This window comes from Malaya genurostris, chromosome 2 (genome assembly GCF_030247185.1).
Source record: "Malaya genurostris strain Urasoe2022 chromosome 2, Malgen_1.1, whole genome shotgun sequence".
Lineage (NCBI taxonomy): Eukaryota > Metazoa > Arthropoda > Insecta > Diptera > Culicidae > Malaya > Malaya genurostris.
The window spans coordinates 37,159,411-37,182,085 of NC_080571.1; the positions used below are offsets into that span (position 1 = coordinate 37,159,411).

At 37.9% G+C, this 22,675-nt stretch overlaps 1 protein-coding gene across 2 annotated transcripts in view; it reads right to left on the bottom strand.

The window, feature by feature from the left end:
* LOC131432900 (uncharacterized) overlaps nt 1-22,675 on the bottom strand; it is a 669,773-nt gene that overhangs the window by 158,039 nt on the left and 489,059 nt on the right. For both annotated transcript variants that reach the window (XR_009229989.1, XM_058599478.1), the window contains exon 3: nt 7,147-8,261. The gene's annotated coding sequence lies outside the window, so the exon portion shown is untranslated. The remainder of the gene's footprint in view (nt 1-7,146; nt 8,262-22,675) is intronic.

Below are 22,675 nucleotides of genomic sequence, written 5' to 3' on the forward strand. Positions count from 1 at the left end.
CCGCTATTTTATCTTTGAACTTGATCAAAGGCCCAATAGTAGCTTCCAAACGGGTCTAAATATGTCGAAATGGGCTTAGCCATCTTTGAGAAAATTGAGTGCGAAATAAAGAACGCGTTTTGTCGGTTACGTCACTTATACCATTATATCTCCGGAACCATTAATCACAGACATTTGATCTTCGAACTTGATCAATGGCTTAATAGTTGCGTTTCAAACGAGCCTATTTTTGTTAAAATCGGTTCTACCAGCTCAAATTATATTCAATCATTACACCATTGCATCAAAGCTACACTAACTACCGATTTCCTAGAAAGCTCCTTTTAATAAACCAATAATAGGTTCAATCGTTTCAGTAAATGTTTTTGCTAAGAAAATGGTCAAAAAAGCACTCTATATTTTGTTGTCTCATTCACACATTTTAAAAGGACCACGCTACACACTTCGTAACTTTATATTACTTCATTTAAGCTTTCCAAAAAGTATACGTATGTGCCTTTTGGTCTGCGACCCTGCTTCCTAATAGTAGTTAAAGTTAGTGTATATAAAAATTTAAATGTTAAATAACTTTTTAGGGAAAAGGCCAAACCGTGCACAGTCTTCAACAAAAATGTGTAATTTTACGTTTTTAGTAATTGTCTCGAACATAGTAGACACTGAGAATAATTGCGAAAAAAGTTATGTACAAAAAATTGATTTTAAGTGCTTCATATATCCGAAACTATATGCGATATACCTATAGCTTCTTCGGAAAAGTTTTTTCTCGTTAGAAGCTCTAAAAGTTTGTAGTATACATCGTTTTTCTATCTCTTAAGGGAAAAAAGTTGTTGAAATGAACTTTTATCGTAGTAGGCTTTGCACATTTTTTATTGTGATCAAATCACGAGGAATATTTTTGTGAATGAGTTCTCCAAAGGAACTAACTATGTATATCCGATATTCTACCTAAAACGAAATCAGAATTTTACTATTTATCAATTGCGTTTGAGTTGTGCATTAAAATTGCTTAGATCTTTTATCCAATACAAAAATATAATTATTTTTTGAGTTCAGGTATATTAACCAAAATTTTTAAGATTGTCAGAGAAATCCCAGTTTGAGTTTTTTTTGTAAATTTTGTTCCAACTTGAATAGTAAAAAAAATCATGTCATAAAATTTAAAAGTTTTGACTTGATTTTGTTTGGCAAAATTTTCCCAATAATAGAAATTCTCTGTATTTGTACCAAATTTCTTGAGATTCTTTGAACAGATATATAATTTTGTTCATCAATACATTGTTTCTGGTAATTATTCCAATATTTTGGAGCAGAAAAATGTACATGTCATCGCTTTAATTTTTTAGTTACATACAAACATGTGAAAAAAATTAAGAATTCATATATATATTTATAAATTTATCGATTTTTTAAGGATTTATTTTGATAGTGCAAGAATGGTTGTTGGACAAAAATTGTAGCTGGTATCACTAACAATCGAATGATGTGTAAAAATATATAGATCATCGCTTTGAATTTCGAGATATGTATGATCATTGTAAAATTTCTTACCTTTTCTGAGGTCATCTATCTACTGTTTTTATTATTACTTTGGGTAGACAACCCTATTTTTCGTTTCAGTGCATTTTATTTCTGGTAGTAGTACCTTTCCAATGGCGAACAAATTTCCAAAATCGGTTGACTAACAACAAAGTTATGACTCGGTAAAGTTGAAGTTCTCAATATCCGATTCGCGATGCAGGTGCCGCATGAATGCAGATAGGGCATATTTCGAGCTTGAAAAAAAAAATTTGAAGCGGGAAAAAAAAAACTTGAAAAAAAAACTTGAAGCGGGAAAATTCATTGGTTTTTCCTTAACGATCGTCAATAATGGTATACTTAAAATAATCTACAAACTTCACAAAATTCGAGGGTGTAAAATTTATCGAAATTGGTCAATTAACAACTTAGCTATGATAGCTCAAAGTTACCGTTCCAACTTTTTTTGAGGCTTGGTGCTCCGCGTAATTTTTTAGGCTTGGTATTAGGAGTGTTAATTACAAACAACTTTTGTGTAGACACCAACTACAAAAAACTAATATTAAATAGTCAGCAATTCCAGAAATGAGTAGACGAAAAAGTGACAAAATCAGAATCGACCGTCTCCGATTTGGATGAAACTTTGCACATGGCTTCAGTATGGCAAACCATAAGTTTTGAACCGATGGAGAGGTCGATCCGACACACGACTGATTTTTAAAAAGGGCGTATGTATTTTTGCATTTTACAAAAATTGCCTTTTGCAAATCGTTGTAACTCGGAAACCGTTAATTGTACAAAAATGGCGTTCAGGAAGAAGTTGTAGGGAATCGATTGGGCACTCTAAAAAAAATATATACTGAAAAAAATTGATTTTTTTCTCAATAATTTCAAAATAAACCAAAAAAATAAATTAAAAAAATCAGGGTTTCGATTTTTTTCCGATAATTTTTATTTTAAAACTCTTATTAAAACCTACAGATTGATGGCTATCCCATCCGTGCCTTTTGAAAAATGAAGAAGTTGCAGCTAAAACAATTTACAGATATATTTCAAATTTCAAGTTCTCGTTGAAAAATAATCATTTTAACAGTAAACTAACGTAACTACGTCAAAGCGAATAAACGCATGTAGAATCAAGGAGGTGTGCCAGTTGACTACCTACTGTTTACAACCAACATACGTACCAGCGAATTGCTTACCTAAATTCTACCTGTCTCACATATAAATAGCTATGCATTTATAACAAATCTCTTTCGAAACAGTTACAATACTGCAATATGGTTTTCCCAAAGTGTTGTAAACCATTTCCTAGTTTTTTGTGTTCCGGAAATTTTCTCCAATTAACAGAAACCATAATTGGACAATTAGAAGCTCAAAAGCACAAGGTTAAATTGAATACCACGTTAAGCATTTGTGATCGCTGTCGTAGGTGGGCTTATATGGAAAGTCATACGTCGGAAACAGAAGGGCAATCAACAACGGAACCACAACCATCTACATCGCAATACGATTTAGAGGAAGTACCTTCAGCAGCTTCAATCAACTCAGCATCTTCTGAAGCATCAGTCGCGGCGGAGTATTCAAGAGCACACAACATCGAACTCTTCAACATGGGCATCGCAGGAATCAACGTGCCTCCGATATCAACGAAGAAAACCCGGAAGGTTAATTATCCTCGAGAAAAATATTTGGATATTTCACGAGGTATAAAAAAGCAAATATTCGGGTTCCCGGCGGATGAAGAAGATCCAGAATTACTCGAAACGAAAGCAGCAGAGTTGGATGAAGTGATTACTAAAATGATAGAGCAGTTTGCTAAGCCTAATTGCACTAGGAATGAAAAAGTGCGTTTGTTGTCAGTCTTGCCAAACTCGTGGTGCTTAAATATTTCAACAGCGATGACGTCAAGAGATTGCGTCACAGTCAAAATGAATGATAAGTGTGAACGCAAACAAAAACGATTACTTTATTCATCATTGGAAGAAATTTATTTGGGTTATAAGGAGGAATTTCCTGATCGAAATATTGGATTTAGTACATTTGCAGCATTAAGGCCAAAACACTGCAAGTTGCTTGGAGGTTCTGGTTCACATAACATATGTATTTGCACAATCCATGAGAATGTTTCAATAATGATTCATGCTGTTGAAAAATATTTCAAGTATGATGATAAGAATTATTATTTAAAAAAGCTATTATGTGACTCATCAAAAAGATCCTGCTACCTCCGTGAATGCAAAAGTTGTCCAGCGACACAAGATCTGGAGCGAAGCGTTTTAGACAATTTCGAGGAACGTGATTTGACTGAGATAAGATTTGAACAATGGGTTTCTACTGACAGATGTGATCTAGAGAAATTTGTCAAACCAGTAGAAGAATTTGCAGCATATTTTTGCGAAAAATTAGAAAAACTTGTGACTCATAACTTTATTAAAAATCAGCAATCTGATTTTCTTAAAAAGGCAAAATCTAATTTAAAGACAGGAGAAATTGTAATTATTTGTGATTTTTCAGAAAATTTTTCATTTGTGCTTCAGGATGCTGTTCAAAGCCACTATTTGAGAAATAATCAAGCAACCATTCATCCGTTTGAAATTTATTATAGAGAATCAGAAGAGCTTAAACATTTAAGTTTCATTGTGATTTCAGAAGTGCTTAAACACGATACCATCGCGGTTCAAGTGTTTATTTCACACTTAATGTCATTTTTGAAAGACAAAATTCAAGTTAAAAAAGCAATATTTATGTCTGACGGAGCTGACTCGCAGTACAAAAACAGAAAAAATTTTGCAGGTCTCTGTAAATTTAAATCAATGTACAACATTGATGCTGAGTGGCATTTTTTTTTGCAACTTCTCATGGTAAAGGACCATTTGATGCACTCGGGGGTAATTTAAAGCGAATGGCACGACGTGAAAGCTTGGCTAAACTACATGAACGCCCAATCACAACTGCAGAACAATTATATGAGTGGGCAGAGCAGAGACGTCGAGATGCATTCACGACCATGTCTTTTTGTTACGTGTCACAAGAAGAATATGAATGGGGTGTGACCGAGTAGAATAGTATTTATGATTCCAGGCACACAGAAATACCATTCTTTCGTTCCGATTTAAGAAACCAAAATCGTCACAAGAATGTATTCGAATGACGATGCACGTAGTACTCGTACAATTTTAAAAACTTAAAACCTTAAACATAATTAAGAATTATTTATGTACATGGAATAATTGTAGATATAGCAAGCAAATAAACAATTCATGGAAATATAAAAAATGGGGTTAGAATTAAATATCCAAGTATCTTAAGAACAGCTACTTTTAGAAGAAAGGATATCATGAACAAATTTATTGTCTTCAACCTGTAGAATAATATTCTACTGTTTAAATGATTATCTTTCAACGAGAATTAGAAATTTCGAATATATCTGTAAATCAATCTGTAGTTTGTAATAACAGTTTTAAAATAAAAATTATCAAAAAAAGAATTTAATCCCTGATTTTTTTTATTAAATTTTTTCGGATTATTTTGTAATTATTGAGAATTTTTTTTCAGTGTATATTTGTTTTAGAGTGCCCAATCGATTCCCTACAACTGCTTCCCGAACGCCATGTTTGTACAATTAACGGTTTCCGAGTTACAACGATTTGAAAAAGGCAATTTTTGAGAAATGCAAAAATACATACGCCCTTTTTAAAAATCAGTCGTGAGTCGGATTGACCTCTCCATCGGTTCAAAACTTATGGTTTGCCATACTGAAGCCATGTGCAAAGTTTCATCCAAATCGGAGAAGGTCGATTCCGATTTTGTCACTTTTTCGTCTACTCATTCCTGGAATTGCTCAGTAGAGAAATGGGCGAGCCGAAATCACAATAAGATTTAAATTTGATGTACACTATGTACCATAATCAGATTTCGATTTGTTCTGCATGTCATGTTTATCGTTTACTTTACCCGAAATTTCAATTCTGTTTCAATGTGACTGATGTTCGGAAAGTACTCAAAAAACTGCTCGAAAATTGCTACAAAAACTGCTCGAAAAACCATTTGGAAACTGCTCGAAAACTAGTATAAAAACTGCTCGAGAAACAGCTCGAAAAACCGCTCGAAAACTACTCTAAAAGTTGTTCGAATGCTCGAAAATTGCTCAAGATGGCTCCAAGGATGGCTTTTATCGTATCAAAGAACGTTCACTGGCAACTCTCCACACGATTGAATCAGTGCCATCAAAGAGAAACGAAAAAATCGCAACAAAACAAAACCGACATGGTTCATTTAACATAGAATAGACACCAGTGCGAGAGCGAATTTCTCTCGATGACATTTCTGAGAATCAAAGGCTAGCACGCTGCTGTGGGGATCTTCTCTGAAGCAACAAACGGTCGCTTATTCTCGTTTCGCGATCCGATTCTACATGGGCAGTTGATAATTGCGATAGAATCATTTTACTATTGCCGCTTATTCTAACTATGGGCATATAACCTTTGTATAAGTTGTGTCTATGAAAATGTCTGTGAATGCTCCACACAAGGGTTTTGAAATATTGCAACCTAGTATGAGAATCATCAAGTTGAATCATCGATTCGATTTTCTGCGATAATTGTCAACTTGCGATTCTCTCTTGGGAAATTTCACACAGCAACGATCATTATCAGACTGTAAATTTGTTTAAGGGCCGTGAAATACTCAGAGTATGAAGTGGAGCGAAGAAATGTAGCAAAATTCTCTCGCGGTTCTTGCATTGAGAGACTCGAGTTCTTGTAGCATCTTCTACTGGATTGAAAATGTTGTACACATTTTAGATAGCAATATAGCAGCTTCTGTAAAATTTGCGGCAATCACCAACACTGGTCGGCTCTACGACTTGACAAAGACTAAAACACAAATCGTCTTTAAAGTCATTTTTCTGTTGACTATTTCTCTGCTTAACTCTGATTATTCTTACACGATTTCCTTTGTAATATAGCTACACTCAGATATAGAATATCTGATGGAATTTTCAATTAGTAAATTAATAAATCTTGGAAAACTGGAAAATGGCTTTCTCAGTCTTATAATACAAACGAATGTTGTTTACTGTCCGACGTTTCGGCCTTTGGTGTAGGCCTTTTTCAAGGAAAACTGGAAAATTTTATTGTGTTACATTGACAAAAACATAAAGCGTTGAACAAATAATACAATGTAAGAACTTACTCAAGTCTATCGTTGGCAGTCAAAATGTCGATGTCTGACGCTACGTTGTCTGGTCAATTTTAGGACATGCTTTAAGATACTTACTTTAGTAAGTTTTTACATTGTATTATTTGTTCAACGCTTTATGTTTTTGTCAATGTAACATAATAAAACTTTCCAGTTTTCCTTGAAAAAGGCCTACACCAAAGGCCGAAACGTCGAACAGTAAACAAAATTCGTTTGTATTATAAGACTGAGACAGCCGTTTTCCAGTTTTCCACGATTATTACCCCAGTCAAAATGAAGTATAACTGTACATTAATAAAATCAACAGAAACATTATCCGAAACTGTTTGACAAATGAATAACTAAAATTACCCTACAGCTTCTATTGTTCACGAATTGTTGTAATGATGACCAAACTGTTTCTTGTTTAATAAGCCTGAAATCACTTACCTTATAGCTTTATGATGCTGCCTCAACGAACGCTACGTTGGCTGCTTCCAGCCTGCAACCGGTCGTTAAATTCGTTATATTTTCGACTTTGCCTGGTGGATTTGAAGCTTAATTTTCCTGCTGCTCTTTGTTCAGGGCATTTAATCCTCGAATAAAATACTGCAGCTTACGCGAAAGAAACAAAAACTGAAGCACAAAATGCTAACTGATTTTGTTCGAGCTTCGTGGTGAACCGGTGTACGAGAAGAGTGAGCCCGGCCAAAAATAAAACCGGCGGATTCTACCTCGCAACTAAACCATACCCGACGATGATTGCTTGTTTAAAACGTGGACACAAAGGAAAAACTGAAAAACTGAAATAGCACAATAAATTTAACAGTAAAAACTTTTCGCCACTTAATTTTGATTTTCTCTCTCTCTCTCTCTCTCTCTCTCACTTCACACCACAATCCTTTCCGTTTTTTTTTGTTTTGACTAACCGCCGCCCCCTAACCGTTAGAACGTTAGAAAACAGTATTCACTGCGAACGGTGGTGCTGCTTTCGGCTCATTTCCCAAGACTTGCTCTTCACTGGCTTTTTTCAATCCGGCAGCACCACTTCCATCTTATCTCGTACCGTTGGATTGTGATTTGCTGCAGCTGATGGTGGAATTTGGTGGGGCTAAGCTGCTGTCGAAGCTCGGCGGGACTACTGATGCCGGACAATGGCTTCATCATTTTCGTCAGTCTGTGCCACCCTTGCCCAAGCATCCACTACAGGCAGGCTGGCAGGCAGGCAGGACTGCACCATGGGATGGATTAGCGAGTAATGCTACTACGGCTGCTACTACTGCTACTATTACTACTACTACTGCAGATGATGATTATTAATGGTGGCGATAGTTTCAGAGAGTCTCAATGAGCACCAAAAAACCGCTTTCACCTGCTGTCAGTCTCCCGAAAATACCCGGTGCTTGATTTTCGTCCGATCCCAAATCCGCTGGTTGGGTTGTCACTGGAGAAAATCCTGTTGTTTCTGACAGCAGCGTGTAATGAAAATTTAGCCTGTTAGATAATTATTTCTTTTCAGGACAACTGTGGTGAGCTGTTGTTGGCTGGCCCATTCTTTGATGTCCCTGCAAGGAAAGAAAAGATACAACGGAAAAGGTTGAAATTAGAAACTTATGCTGTCGCATGGGTTTTTTTCTTCTTTATTGTTGCTGATTTTTTTTTTGCTTAGGATTCGGCGGTTTTGTTCTGATTTCAGTATAAAACCAACAACCTGAATGTGACACAAAACGGGCAAAGTTGCAATGTTTTTTTTTGCGGTTTCACTGCGGCTTCTGACGCGTAATGAGTTTTCACTTCATTATATTCTCATTAGCTTACTTTATATTTTGATGCGCTTTGTTGTTTGGCCGAAGGCTAAAGGTAAAAAATCTGTACCTTCGCTTGAAAGTGGTTGGGCCTATGGTATAATTAACCTCAGCTCCTCTGTTATAAGTTAATAAGGGTTGCTTTAATGTGAAAATTGAATTTTCGGAAGTGATGGATTGTGATAGGGGGACTACTACTGCCTAAACCTTTCTCAATCTTCGCCGACCCATCATCGCACCGAGCACAACGAGTGACGGATGAGATCTGTCCAGCTTCCGAACGGTTGTCATACACCATTCTCAGCACTGAACTGACCCACCGATCACCGTATTAATGCACTGGCGTTGTGTGCAACTGCATCGGATACTGGATGGAAAGCTACGCTCAATCTATCATCTGGTGTGTCTTTATATCCACTGTAGTATCGTTTTACCGGAGGCATCATTTTCCGCAAAAAGCAGCGATTTCAAAGTGCAATAAATCTCCGAAGGGATTCAACTGCTAAACTGATTCATCCATCCATCCATCCATCAGCGGGTTGGGCGAGTTTGCCGACAAGAGCCCTCAACACAGTCCCCTCCCATCCCTGTACGCCCTGTACCCCCAATACATCTCACTTGAAATCGGGAGGAAACTCACTGATCCGTTTTTCGTCGAAAACAACAATGGCGAATGAACGGTGTCGTTGCCGTCGTGTCGTATTAAGGCGGGTCAACATACCAGGGGCACTCCGGACTAATGGATTACTTTTCGGCGCTGTGCGACTCGTTCGCACTTGTTTGAGTTAGCGGAAAACGGAAAATCACACCGTATTGGAACGTCGATTGCTATTAGTTGGTTATTTTTTTTTCTTCTGTGGATTCCATCATATGTTGGCTTATTGTTGAGCATATTGAAACAAATTCATAGTGAATAATTATTCAGAGAATGCCTTTCTCTTGCCATTCAAATTATTTCATTAAAACATTCATACGATTATATCAGCAGAACAAAAATTTTTGACTCCACCAGGAGGAGTCAAACAGGTTTTTTTCTGCTTAATTGCTTCTTGGAGTCAAGCCGAATCGTTGATTGAAGGTCGAATAATCCCCAAAATAACATTGGCACTCTACTACTGAGATTAATAACAAAAACGCTATTATGATAAATTATAAATTTGATTTATAAAAGTAACAGGAGCGCAGGATTATGTATGTTTCGAACATACAACAGTCGCAGCGTTGTTGTTATCATTAAATTTTAATTACTATCGTTATTATCATAATAATTATTATTAGTCATAGCATGTATAATATATTTTGCTGTTTTTATTGTGGACTACCGGCTGAGAAAATTTTGTGTACATCGCAAAATGTATATCTTTTGGTCATTTACCTCTTTGGGTCAGAAAACCTGGTTTTATTTGCGGGACTCGAACCCAGGTGGGCTGCGTTAAAGGCATCGACTAACCCATTACGCTATACTCGGCCCAGCGAAAATCATATCAATTATACTATTGGCTGCTCGGCCATCCATGGAAGTTGACCATTAATGTCAACTTCCCTCTCTGAGCAGCCTAGACAGCCGTGTAGTGTCGGTAGCGGTTTCCCAACTGGCTAAGAATAACGCTACGGTCCACCTGTACCGGTGGTATAAGTCCACCAAACAGGTAAGCCGTGTGGCATGTGGCGGAATTATTTTCTACCAAGAATTGATCCACTGGTTTCCTGTTCCATGTCGTAAAAGGCCACAAAAATAGGAACTCCTAAGCCAAGGTGTATTTCCGTGCCGATGGCTGAATGGCTGCAGGAGGTTAAACAATGCAGTCGTGAACGGAATATCTTGGGGTTTTCCCTTACTGTGTTAAGCGAAGCTCTGGCACAGCGGACGACTTCTTTCTTCGTAACTCGTGGGATTTAAATGATTAAAACATTAAAAAATATCCTTACGTGGTTCGCTATAGGCGATTATAAGCCAATATATTTGGTTTCTTCTAGTTGTTGTACGATAAGTGCTGGAGATGGAGTGTTCATTACTCTAATTGATAATGGTTAGAGTAGCACAAATCAATATCCAGCTTAAACGTACAGCAACTATAAATCTATCCAGACTTCTGCAAGAAGGTAAAGCTTCTATAGCTTTGGTTCAAGAACCATATTTCCAAAAGGGAAACTTCTACGTTGGAAAATTGTTAAACCCAGTCTTTGTTCCCTTCAACAAGAACGGTATGACTAATCCACGTGAAATGCCTCGAGCATGCATACTTGCAAATAGTGCTCTCGAAGTTTCTCTCATATCTGAACTCACAACTCGGGATATTTGTGCTGTCACTGTTGGTATGAATATTGATGGGACAGGCAGAAAATATGTCTATTATTTGGCATATTTGCCGCATAATCAACCTTCGCCAAGCGATGATTTCAAAAAGGTTGTATCATTGTAATCGGCAATGACATAAATGCTCACCATATCATTTGGGGCAGCAATGCTTAGTAATCGACTTCTTTGTTCATCGCTTCGGCAAGCAGAGATTAGAAAACTGAGTGTCTGTGGGTGTCCTCAAGGTGGTGTACTATCCCCACTTTTATGGAACCTAGTCGCTGATGGTTTGTTAAGGAAACTTAATAACCTTGCATTTCCGACTTATGGTTTTGCCGACGATTATCATATATTGATGACCGGTATAAGCATTAACACTATCTTTGATTTAATGCAACAAGCTCTGCGATCTGTTGAACAATGGTGTTGTCAGGTTGGATTATCTGTAAATCCGGGCAAAACATCAATGGTGCTTTTCACTCATCGTAGTATAATCACAGGAGCTCGTCCGTTGCAGTTCTTTGGTTCAGAGGTCACTGTGGTCGATCAAGTTAAATACGTCGGGGTTATTCTTGACTCAAAACTGAATTGGTCTGCTCACATTGACTTCAGGATTGAAAGAGCTTGAAAATCATGGGGGCTCAAACCCAAATACATACATTCATGGGATCTACACAACTATCGTTAGACCAATTTTAGCATACGGATGTCTTGTATGGTGGCAGAAAGAATGTGTTCCTAAAACAAGAAGCATTATCTTGTGCATACCGTCTTAAGGTTTGGAACAGTAACCCATTAGATTATGCTACCAGCCACACTCGCTTGTGGTTTCAAATGGTTACGTGGGATGAGTATTTACTCGCTCCTAGTGACCTAACTCTCACATGCAGTTTTCCTTTCAAAACATTCAATGTGAGCTATCCTCTTCGTGAGGAATGGTTGTCTGATTGTCTGGAACGACAACTTGATGAACACATAGTTTGTTATACGGACGGTTCTCTGTTGAATGGTCGTGCTGGTGCTGGTGTCTACTGTCGTGAAATGAGGCTAGAGCAGTCTCATTCACTTGATAGATACTGTACTGTGTTCCATACAGAAATCTATGCAATTCTGTGTGGAGTACAATCGGCACTTCAGCAGAAGATCTGTGGTAAACGTATTTATTTTTGTTCCGACAGTCAGGCAGCCTTAAAAGCACTAACAGGAGCGCACGCTTTTATATGTCTCAAACATACAGCAGATGCAGTGTTGTTGCTATCATTAGATTTTCAATATTGTCATTATGATCATAATAACTAGCTGAATTACCCTGCATTGCTCGAAAATGGTTCGTGAAGACAAGGCCGCAAAAAATGTTTGTGCATTCAACTCCTCTTTTCGTAGTGAACTTACTACGGTTTTTCTTCATGAGTCAAAAAGTTTCGATGGGTGAGGAAATGAAAATTGATTTTCCAAACCCCCTCCTACTAGTCTAAATCTTCCGAAATCTTGGAAACATCTTTTCTCAAATTCTTCCTGTTAGCAAACCCTCACTACAAACCCTCCCCCCTGCTCCTTAAAATATTCCTTATATTCAAATTTTGTCATGAACCCCCTTCCCCCTTTTAAAACCACTTGCTACACACTCTCCCCCTAAATATCCATATTACCATCTCTGAACAGCAAAAATTACCTATGCCAAGTTAGGTTGCAATCCGTTCAGTAGTTCCGAAGCGAAGCCGATACAAACATTACATTACATAACATATAATCATATCTATGCAATATATTTCTATGGCCTTCAAAAAGTATCGATTGTCGTCCAATTATATGAATTTTTTCACAACAGCAAAAATTGCAGTCATTTCATAATTAGTAGTAAAAAGTAAGGAGAAAGTTAAAAATGATAACCGAATTAGTTGCTGCAAAATCGCAACAATAATAGCAGTAGAGTTAGCCACGAAAATGGTAACATAAAAATAGAAGCTAAAATATAAATCAAAATAGATTTAAAAATGACTGCAACAAAAATAACAGCAAAGTAATAGAAAAAAATTCATCCAAAAACCAGCTTGAAGTGAAGCGCGCAAAAACAACCATCAGAACAGTAAAAAACAGAACAGAAAAATAGTTACTAAAATAGCAGCAATAATGTGAAACAAAATAAAAGGTTTCAATAGTGCGAAAATTAGTAGAGAAAATTGGAGCCTAAACAGTTGCAAAAATAGTAGCAAAATTAACAGCATACAGTTTAAAAAGTAGCTCCCAAAATAGCAACATTTCTAGTACATTTGACATCAGAACAACAATGTCTTCAATTTTGCGGGTTTTTTTTTTTCTACGCGGATTTCCGATTTTACACGGTCTCAAATTCCCAAAGTCCCAAAGACGTTTCCTTAAAAAAAAATTTTAAGATTTCATCATATCTCAACGTTTCATACATTTCTAATACTTTTGTCATAAAAAAATCAGCATAAAAAAAATTCTACAGTTTGCGGTTTTTTTTCTACCCGGATTTCCGAAGTTTCAAATTAACTTTAAATCCCAAAGTCGTTTTTTGTACAAAAAATTTTATTTGAAACTACGCCTTATCTCAACGTTCCATGCATTTCTAAGACATTTGGGATCAAACAAAACTTTTCGATTTCGGATACCTCCAAATTTTTTCCAAAGTTGATTTTTTTCAAAAATTTGTGCATTTCATTTCTAAGATATTTATCATCGTAAAAAAAATTTCTTCAATTTTGCGTTGTTTTATGCAGATTTCTGAAGTAACCCGGTTTTTTTTTTTTTTTATTTAAAAGATGTTTTTATTCAGGTCTATTTGCGTACAAGCTTTACGTGGCCGAATTAGCCGATTTTTTAAATAAACAATTTTTCGAAGTGGATCTCGTTGTCACTCTTTTTCTAGGAGGAGAGCTTCCATTTCCCTCCTGCGAGGGTTGAGGGGCACTTTGTTCGTGGCTCGTCTCGTCCTCCATTGCCGCATCGGTGGTTTTGTTGTTGATTTCCGTCTTCTTTTCGTTTTCCTTGTTGTTAGCAGTCTTGAGCTCGTTGCTAGTTGCTGTAGGAGCGCCTTGTTGTACATTGGTTGCAGTTGTTAGTTGGTTTGATGGTGAAACAGGAGTACTACGCTCACTAGTTTTCGTTGTTGAACGGTTGACCTTGTCTTTTGTTGAAGATGTTCTTTTCGCAGTTTCAGTGCAAGGTTTACCGTAGTGTGCAGGTTGTTCACAAAACTGACATGTAACCAGCTGATTTTCATAGGTAATCAGCGTTTTACACGGATGTGTCCCACCTTGACCACAAATGATGTATGATGGAATTGCCTTACGTAGTTGCATACGTACCACTCGCACGCCATTCCGGATGCCGGGGAAAAAATTCCGCCATACTTCTCTTTCGATGGAAAGAACTTCACCGTATTGCGACATAATTTCCCGAACGCACTGATCGCTGGACTGCGGGGGAAGGTCATGCACGCGTACTTGTATGGCATTGTCCACCATGTGCACAGGAATTTTGTATTTAATATTGTCACACTCAACGCTGTGCACCTCGTTGTTAACCGAAGCGAATGCAATTGCATCGCTTTCACGTTTAAACATAATGTACACACAGTTCGACGCCTTGTTGAATTGAATCTCAGTTACATTATTAGCATCTAGATGCATTCGTTCTTTAAGTAAGATTTCAATTTCATTTGCTGCTGGTCTAACTTTGCAACGCTTGAAATCTATACAAATTGAATTTGGCCTTGTTGGCCAAGTTTCAGGCTTTGTTAAATCGTATTTGCCCATTTCGTACACTCTATTGTTCACTGCACTGTATTGTCTTTGTTTCTTTTGCTTCGACCGCAAACGATTTTGGACTGTGTTGGCTGAGATGCGAGCACGAACTGAAGTAACCCGGTTTGTTTTCCTCGAATTTCCGAAGTTACGCGATTTTTTTTGGCGAATTCCGATGTGACGTGTTTTTTTTTGCACGGTTTTTTACTCGGTGCGTATCCCCGCGTAAAAAGAGACCTAAGTGTATTGTTCTTTCGCCCACACTTCCTATAAAGTGGCTATGCTATTTTGTTCAACCGCAGCACTGTATTCAACCAAAATCAACCACCGGTATCAGGAATCAGAACTAATTGGCTCAAATGGCACGTTCCTTGTTTTTCGTAAAGGCGCTGTGTTTTCTTCTTCTGTACCAATACGTACCGGTTTTGCATCGTGACGGTTTCAAAGTTTTGACACTCTTCGCCCTGTAATTACGAAACCGGAAGTCGGTTTTTGCGACAATGAGAGCTTTATTTTAAATCAAGACATGTGAAAATCGGTTCTATCATTGCTGAGAAATCGAATCGAGTTCCTCTTTTAGAGTTTTTCTTCACTACTTTCGGTCCTGCCGGAACAGGCAACAGGGGAAGTGCCGAATTGATCAACTAACAAGCTTTGCAAAATAGCAGCATTTAGCACCTGATATTGTCATGCTATGAAACAGAAAATTTTCCACTTAACGCTCTGTAGCTCCGAAACCGGAAGTCGATTCGAGATGATATTCAACAGTAGGCTATGAGACCATAAGATTAGAATATAAAGACTGTCCCAGAAAGTATGGACGCAACCAAAAACCGCTGCCATTTCGCAATGGTTCAGAATCTGTCATTTTTTTTGGCTGCGTCCTGTTGTTTACACTCTTCTCTAACCACTTGTGCAGTTTTTTATTCGTTTTCATAAGTTTTTTTGGAAATGCGTGGGCTTTCAGCAGAACAACGTCGAAAAATTGTGTACAAATGGTGCACAGAACGCGGACTGTCACTGAGAAAGATAGCAAAAATGGAAGGAGTAAGTGAAAAAACCGTGCGAAATGCAATCAGAAAGTTCGGTGAGGATAACACCTTTGAGGATAAACCGAAAACGAGTCGAAAAAAAGGTTTTACTAACCCTCAGTTGGATTAACGTATACTGAAGGCATTCGAGCAAAAGAAGGAAGTTTCAGTTCGGGATGTGGCCAAAAAAGTGGGCACTTCGATGTCAAATGTTCTTCGTGCTAAAGAAGCAGAAACAACCAAAACGTAGTCCGAAACAAGAAGCATCGATCAGGCCGAGGGTTCGAACGCTGTACACTACGATACACTCTTGCTGGAAATTTGAACTGCACAATCATGGATGACGAAACCTACGTGAAACGCGATTACAAATCCTTGACGGGACCACAATATTATACGGTGCGAGAAGGGCAAGTGTTAAACCAGTCCGAGACATCGATTGAAGTCGAAAAATTTGATAAGAAAGCTATGGCCTGGCAAGCAATTTGTAGCTGCGGTAAGATTTCGAAACCCTTCATCACCACTGCTTCATTGTTTTCGAATTGGAAGTCGTACCTGGTTTTTGTTTTAAATTCGAAGAAATAAGTGCCTTAGAAGAATTAGGCGTGGCATTTGTAACGGTTTTTTGATTTTCAGGTATGTTCTGTAAATTGAAGGTCGTTGATTTGACTTGTTGTCTAAGCGAACGAGCGTTTAAAATTTTTTCCCTGACAGGACTTTTCAAATAATTGGATTTATGATTTCCATCGCAATTTGAACATGAAAATTTGTCAGTGGTTTCATTCATTGTACAAACGTCTTTCGAGTGCGATTTACCACAATTCAAGCACCGTATATCCATATGACAATTTTTGATTTCATGGCCGAAGCCTTGGCAACGACGACATTGCGTTAAGTTTGCAATACGATTATGCCGTTTATAATGTTTCCAATGAATTTTAATGTGGGAAATTAAACGTACCTTTTCTAAAGTTTTCAATGTGTTTACATCATTTTGATTGAAGTGTAGTAGGTAAATATCATGGGAAATTCCAGAGCGTGGCTTAGAAGTACCATTCGCTCTTTTTTTCATAAGTATTACTTGGGATGGGGCAAAACCAAGCAATTCTTTTAGTTCATTTTTATTTTCATCAGTACTTTGATCATTTGATAAGCCTTTCAAGGCAGCCTTGAACCAAGACTCGACATTCTCCTCTTCGTCCGATTTCAAATGAGACTTTTACTTCCGGGAGAAAAGTAGAAAGCTCAGTACGGAATGCTTTGAAGTCGGAAATCATCACCGTCACTGGTGGCATAGATTGATGTTTCTTCCCAGAACGACAAGCGTCCATTTTGGGAATTTTTGAAGAATTTTCTTCTATGTCGCTACAATCGGATTCAGGTAGAATCTCGTAAATATTGTTAGACGGCATAGGATCAACAGAAGAGAAATCCGTCCGTTATCTTTTATTTTTACATTCAGATTATATAAGATCGGGAATGTGATTAGAAAAATGTTGAATAACGGATTGTGATTTATTCCGTATTGAATTATTTTTAGCCTTAGGCTTATTGCCTTTCCGGTTGGACGCAGGCTTTTTTGAAATGAATGAAATTTGAAATTAAATTACATAGGCTAAATTAGTCTTCGATTAGACTCCTAGTTTGGAAAAGTCTTGATAAAGACTGATTAGTTCGAAGAATAGTTCTTTGAATAGCTAGCCTTGAGAAAGGCTGATTAATTTCTTAGTCTTGAAAAAAACTGATTATATTAGAATATCACTCTTTGTATAGCCTTGAGAAAGGTTGACTAATTGTTAGTCTTTGAAAAGTCTGTTAGTGATTCAGGTAGCCTTGAAAAAGACTGAAGCCTTGAATCAATGAAACTCTAGGTAGCCAGAAAAAATTTCCAGAAGCCAAGAGCTATACGCGTGCGGTGCGAACGACTGTTCAACACCGACTGTTGATTATAGTTGATTCTTCACAAGCTACTACACTTGAAAACACATGTAGATATTTTTCGTGCTATGTGTATCCTAGGCCAATTAAAACAGAATGGTCGAATGTTACAATCAGAATGTAATACTGCAGTTCAAGATATATTCTACAATAATTCTAACCTCTTCTACCACCAAAAATTCTTATTCACGTACCAATTTATCCGCGCAAGGCTTCCTGGTGTGTTTCACTCACAAAACGTCACGTCACCAAGCGCAACACTAAATGTTTATCCAATATCTCGGCCTCTCGGTGACACCGTGTAGGGTATAATAATTTCATTCCGGCCAAGGTTCTTCTCATTGCCCGGAACGACACGCCTGACATCGCTGTTGTTTGACGCGTGCTTGACAGATTTAATTTGCAGCCACGGAAACACGTTCCAACTGCCGTGCCGTGCCGTGCTCCCAGGAACCGGTGACAGACGCTGACCTCCAACCGGGATGTCACGCATCGGGTCATCATCCATCATGCATGCGATCGGGCTAAATATAGATTTCAAACTGTTTGTCGGAACAAATGCAAACAAAGGCACCATGGCAGTATGTGCAACGAGTCGGCTGGAAGGATCGAAGCCTAGCGATGGGTATGGGCAAACAATAACTCGGTTTTTGGACAAGGACAACAACGACGGACGGACGGACGGACCGAACCGACCCACCGACCAACCGCAGGAGACAATCAAATTAAATTTGCTGTTAAAATGAATTCATTTTTTTCTGCGATGGGATGGAGCTTTCGGTTTTTCTATGCTAGGAGACGAAATCGTTGAGGGACAAAACTACCACCTCACAATGGTAATTTTCGGCTGATTTCACTTGTTTCTAGACGAATGTTTCGTCATTTTCTAAATCGAAATCAATCGACAGTCGACAATTGTCCGGCGAAAAAAAATATGCATAACAAAGTCCGCCCGAGCACATAATCGTGATGTTTTGTCACCGCAATGAAAGCAATAAGTTGAAGTAGGAGCGTACGTGAAATCATCAAACTGGAAGGCCTAGCGGGAATCGAGCGTTATACCGCAGAGCCAACGCCAACCCAGTACCGACACAGCAAACCACCGCCTGAACCGACGTCGGTGGTTTTCACAGTCGTTCAGTCGTTACGTTTTACGAGCCTAAGGATGCCCACAATTGAATCTACATCATGGAGAGCTACATTTCTCGGTGTCGTCAGGACATTATCGGCCCGCTAGCGTCCCGGTTCATGAACGAAAAAGTAGAAGAAAAAAAAACGGGTGGTTAGCAGCTTTTCACTGTGCGTCGTCGGCAGACGGGGGACAGTTTTATGTGCCCGGGCGTTGAGTTGAGTGTGGGATGATGAAGTCGGGATTGGCCGCAAATAGAATTGCCCGAACAAAGAAACTGCCCGGTTGCTATTGTCGGACAGAATAGTTGGAAAGTTAGCAAACAATAGGTCCGCTGTCACGATGGTTGCGTGCGACTCGAGCAGTGCCATTTATGAATTTAATACATTTAGCAGCGCGTCTTGAAAGCGCCGAACAATTCATATTTAATGCTTTAGCTGTGATTTCATCCGTCGATTTTTCCACGGACTGAGTAAATCTGAACGTTGTTGTGATGTGAAAGTTGATTCAATTCTAAAGATTGTCCCAGAAAGTTTGGACGCAACCAAAACCCGCAGCCATTTCGCAAAGGTTCAGAATCTGTCAATTTTTATGACTGCATCCTGTTGTTTACACTCTTCTCTAACCACTTGTGCAGTTGTTTAGTCGTTTTCATTTGTATGTTTCGAAATGCGTGGACTTTCAGCAGAACAACGTCGAAAAATTGTGTACAAATTGTGCTCAGAACGCGGACTGTCACTGAGAAAGATAGCAAAAATGGAAGGAGTAAGTGAAAAAGCCGTGCGAAATGCAATCAGGAAGTTCGGTGAGGATAACACCTTTGAGGATAAACCGAAAACGGGTCGAAAAAAAGGTCCTGCTAACCCTCAGTTAGATAAACGTATACTGAAGGCGTTCGAGCAAAAGAAGGAGGTTTCAGTTCGGGATGTGGCGAAAAAAGTGGGCACTTCGAAGTCAAATATTCTTCGTGCTAAAGAAGCAGAAACAACCAAAACGTAGTCCGAAACAAGAAGCATCGATCAGGCCGAGGGTTCGAAAGCTGTACAATACGATTCTTGCTGGAAATTTGAACTGTATAATCATGGACGACGAAACCTACGTGAAACTCGATTAGAAATCCTTGCCGGGACCACGATATTATACGGTGCGAGAAATGCAAGTGTTAAACATCGATGGAAGTCGACATATTTGGTAAGAAAGCTATGGTCTGGCAAGCAATTTGTAGCTGCGGTAAGATTTCGAAACCCTTCATCACCACTGCTTCAATGAACAGCGAAATATACATCAAGGATTACAAAAACGACTCCTACCCATGATTCGAAGCCACAAGGATCCTGATGTCTTCTGACCAGATCTTGCTTCTTGCCACTACTCGAAATCAACGATTCAATGGTATACTACCAAATCTGTCACTTTCGTCCCAAAAGACATGAGTCCACCAAATTGCCCACAACTTCGACTAATTGAGGAATTTTGGGCATTAACGAAGGCACATCTTAGGAAACATGTCTCGGCAGCCGAAACCATTCAACAGTTCGAAAAAGATAGGCAAAAAGTGTCAAAACTTGTCGCCAAGAAGTCTGTACGGAATTTAATGGGGAACTTTCTCAAGAAGGTGCGCCAGTTAGTCTACAATGGCTAAGTAGCAAATGTTGAGAATAATATTCTGTTGTTGTAGTCTAATATTATCAGTATATCAAATAATATTTTAATATCTAACACTTGTGAATTATTTACAGTGAAATCAAAGTGCGTCCATACTTTCTGGAACAGTCTTTAACCATCTAACATAATGGGAAAAGTTGGGATGGAATGTATTTAGATTGTTGAATCAGAGTGTCCTGTATCCTCTCAGATTTTATCGAAACTTTCTGTACGGAAAGACTTTGTCAAAAAAAGCCACGTTGAATACTTTGTTTTTCCACAATTCCACCTTGACTGTCTTTTGAAAAAGGTCTAACTTTTTTGGCAACTTTTCTTCAAATGGCCTCAGTTGAATAATGACAAATCCTACACAAAGTGTAGTTTAAGTGATTTTCACGAAATTAGTCAAGTCTTCGAATAAAAATATTGAAAGCATTCTTAATCGACTCCTACACTGAAAAAAATCAATTTTAAAAATTTTAGGTTATTTGCAAAAAAAAACATTTTTGATTTGGATAAAATTTTGTTCCAAAATAGGTAATTATATTTTCTACCTACTGTCTAAAATTCAAATTTGGGCACTTTCAAAGTTATTTGAGAAAACTTTTTTTTGTCCAAACTAATTTATTTTCAGTGCGTTTTTATCGAAAACTAAACCATGAAAATTTCGGAATCGAACATAGTTTTTGATGCCGTAGGTCTTAGAATTGCATTGGAGTGTTATTTAGAAAAAAAATTTTTTTTTTGGTAAAAATCGACTTTCTGGAACTTATTTTTTTTTAATATTTCCAAAACCGAGATTTATTTGATGCCAAATGTCTTAGAATTGTACGAAACATCGAAATCTGGTGTCATCTCGAATTATTTTTTTTCAAATTCGACCCTAGGATGTTTGAGATTTCTGCAATTGAAAATTTATTTGATGCCAAGTGACATTCATTAACAAAGCAAAAATTTCGATTACGGAACTCTCAGTGTTAGAGTCAAGATTTTTCAAAAAAAAATTTTTTTTGAGATAGCACAAAATCTAGACGTTTCATGTATTTCTAAGGCATTTGACATCAAAAATAAAGTTTCTATTTCGGAAATCTCAAATCCCATCGAGTTAAATATTTTCAAAAAACAATTCTGTGATAACACTAGATCTCGATGTTTCAAACAATTCTAAGGCGTTTGGCATCAAGATGTTTTGTTCCAGAAAGTCGATATAAAAATAAATGTTTTCTTTTTTGAGATGACAGATAATATCTTGATATTTTATGCATTTCTAGGACTTGCATTGGACTCGATTTCCAAAATTTCAAATTTTAACTCCCCCCTTCGTGATGTTTTAAGAACGAAAATTTGCAAATTTTGTTGTTCAAATTCTGCATAGGAACTTTTTTTGAGGTTCTTAAACTTTTGGCCCTAAAGTATTGGCACCCAAGTGTGTATGTATGTGTAAGTGCTCCTATCATCAAATTTCGATTGAATTTCTCAGAGATGACTGAACCAATGTTAACCATCTTAGGCTCGCTTAAAGGTTGGTATCTTTTTGGAAGGAGGAAGATCCACTTTATTCGAAAAATTGTGTTCTAAGACGAAGCACATTTCTGATTGAATTAATACGTCAACATTCAAAATTGCCGCATCTGGAGTGAGGATTAGCCAGAAGCATTGCAAGAGCTACTAATGCATCTCAAAAAAGTCACTGTTTGGTGTGGACTATGGACCGGTGGCATCATCGGACAATACTTCTTCAAAGGCGACGATGGGTAGAACGTTACTGTGAATGGCCAGCGCTACCGATTTTTTTTTGCCCAAAATGGAAGAATTGGACATGCTTGACATGTGATTTCAACAAGACGGTGCCACATCCCACACGGCACGTGAAACAATGACCAAATTGCGAGCTGCCTTCGGTGAACAGTTTATCTCATGTTTTGGGTTCGTCGATTGGCTGCCTAGATCGGATCAGCCCCATAGGGTTGTTCGGGCCATTGATGTGGAACACGGCAACCAAAATTTCTAATGATCTACAATCAAACAGCTCAATCAATCGTCACACTTTTGAATCCGCAATTGCACGAGAGTCTGCTTAGATTTATCTTGATTAAGAACCAACACCGAACATTGTTTGCCTTGATTTGTATTTGTTTTATAGCCGACGATATTACACCAATAACCGAAATGGGCTCCCTATTTCATCTCATTGGTAAGGACGTTACCTTAGAACTCTGATTTAGCCACTAAAATTTCACTACGATTTTTCCATATTTCTGCATAACTCCTCTTGCTCCACATTGGGAATTGAGAAAATCAGCTAAAACACTTCTTAAATGTTCACTACTGTGCTCCTGATTTCATCACAAAAGTTTTATATAAAT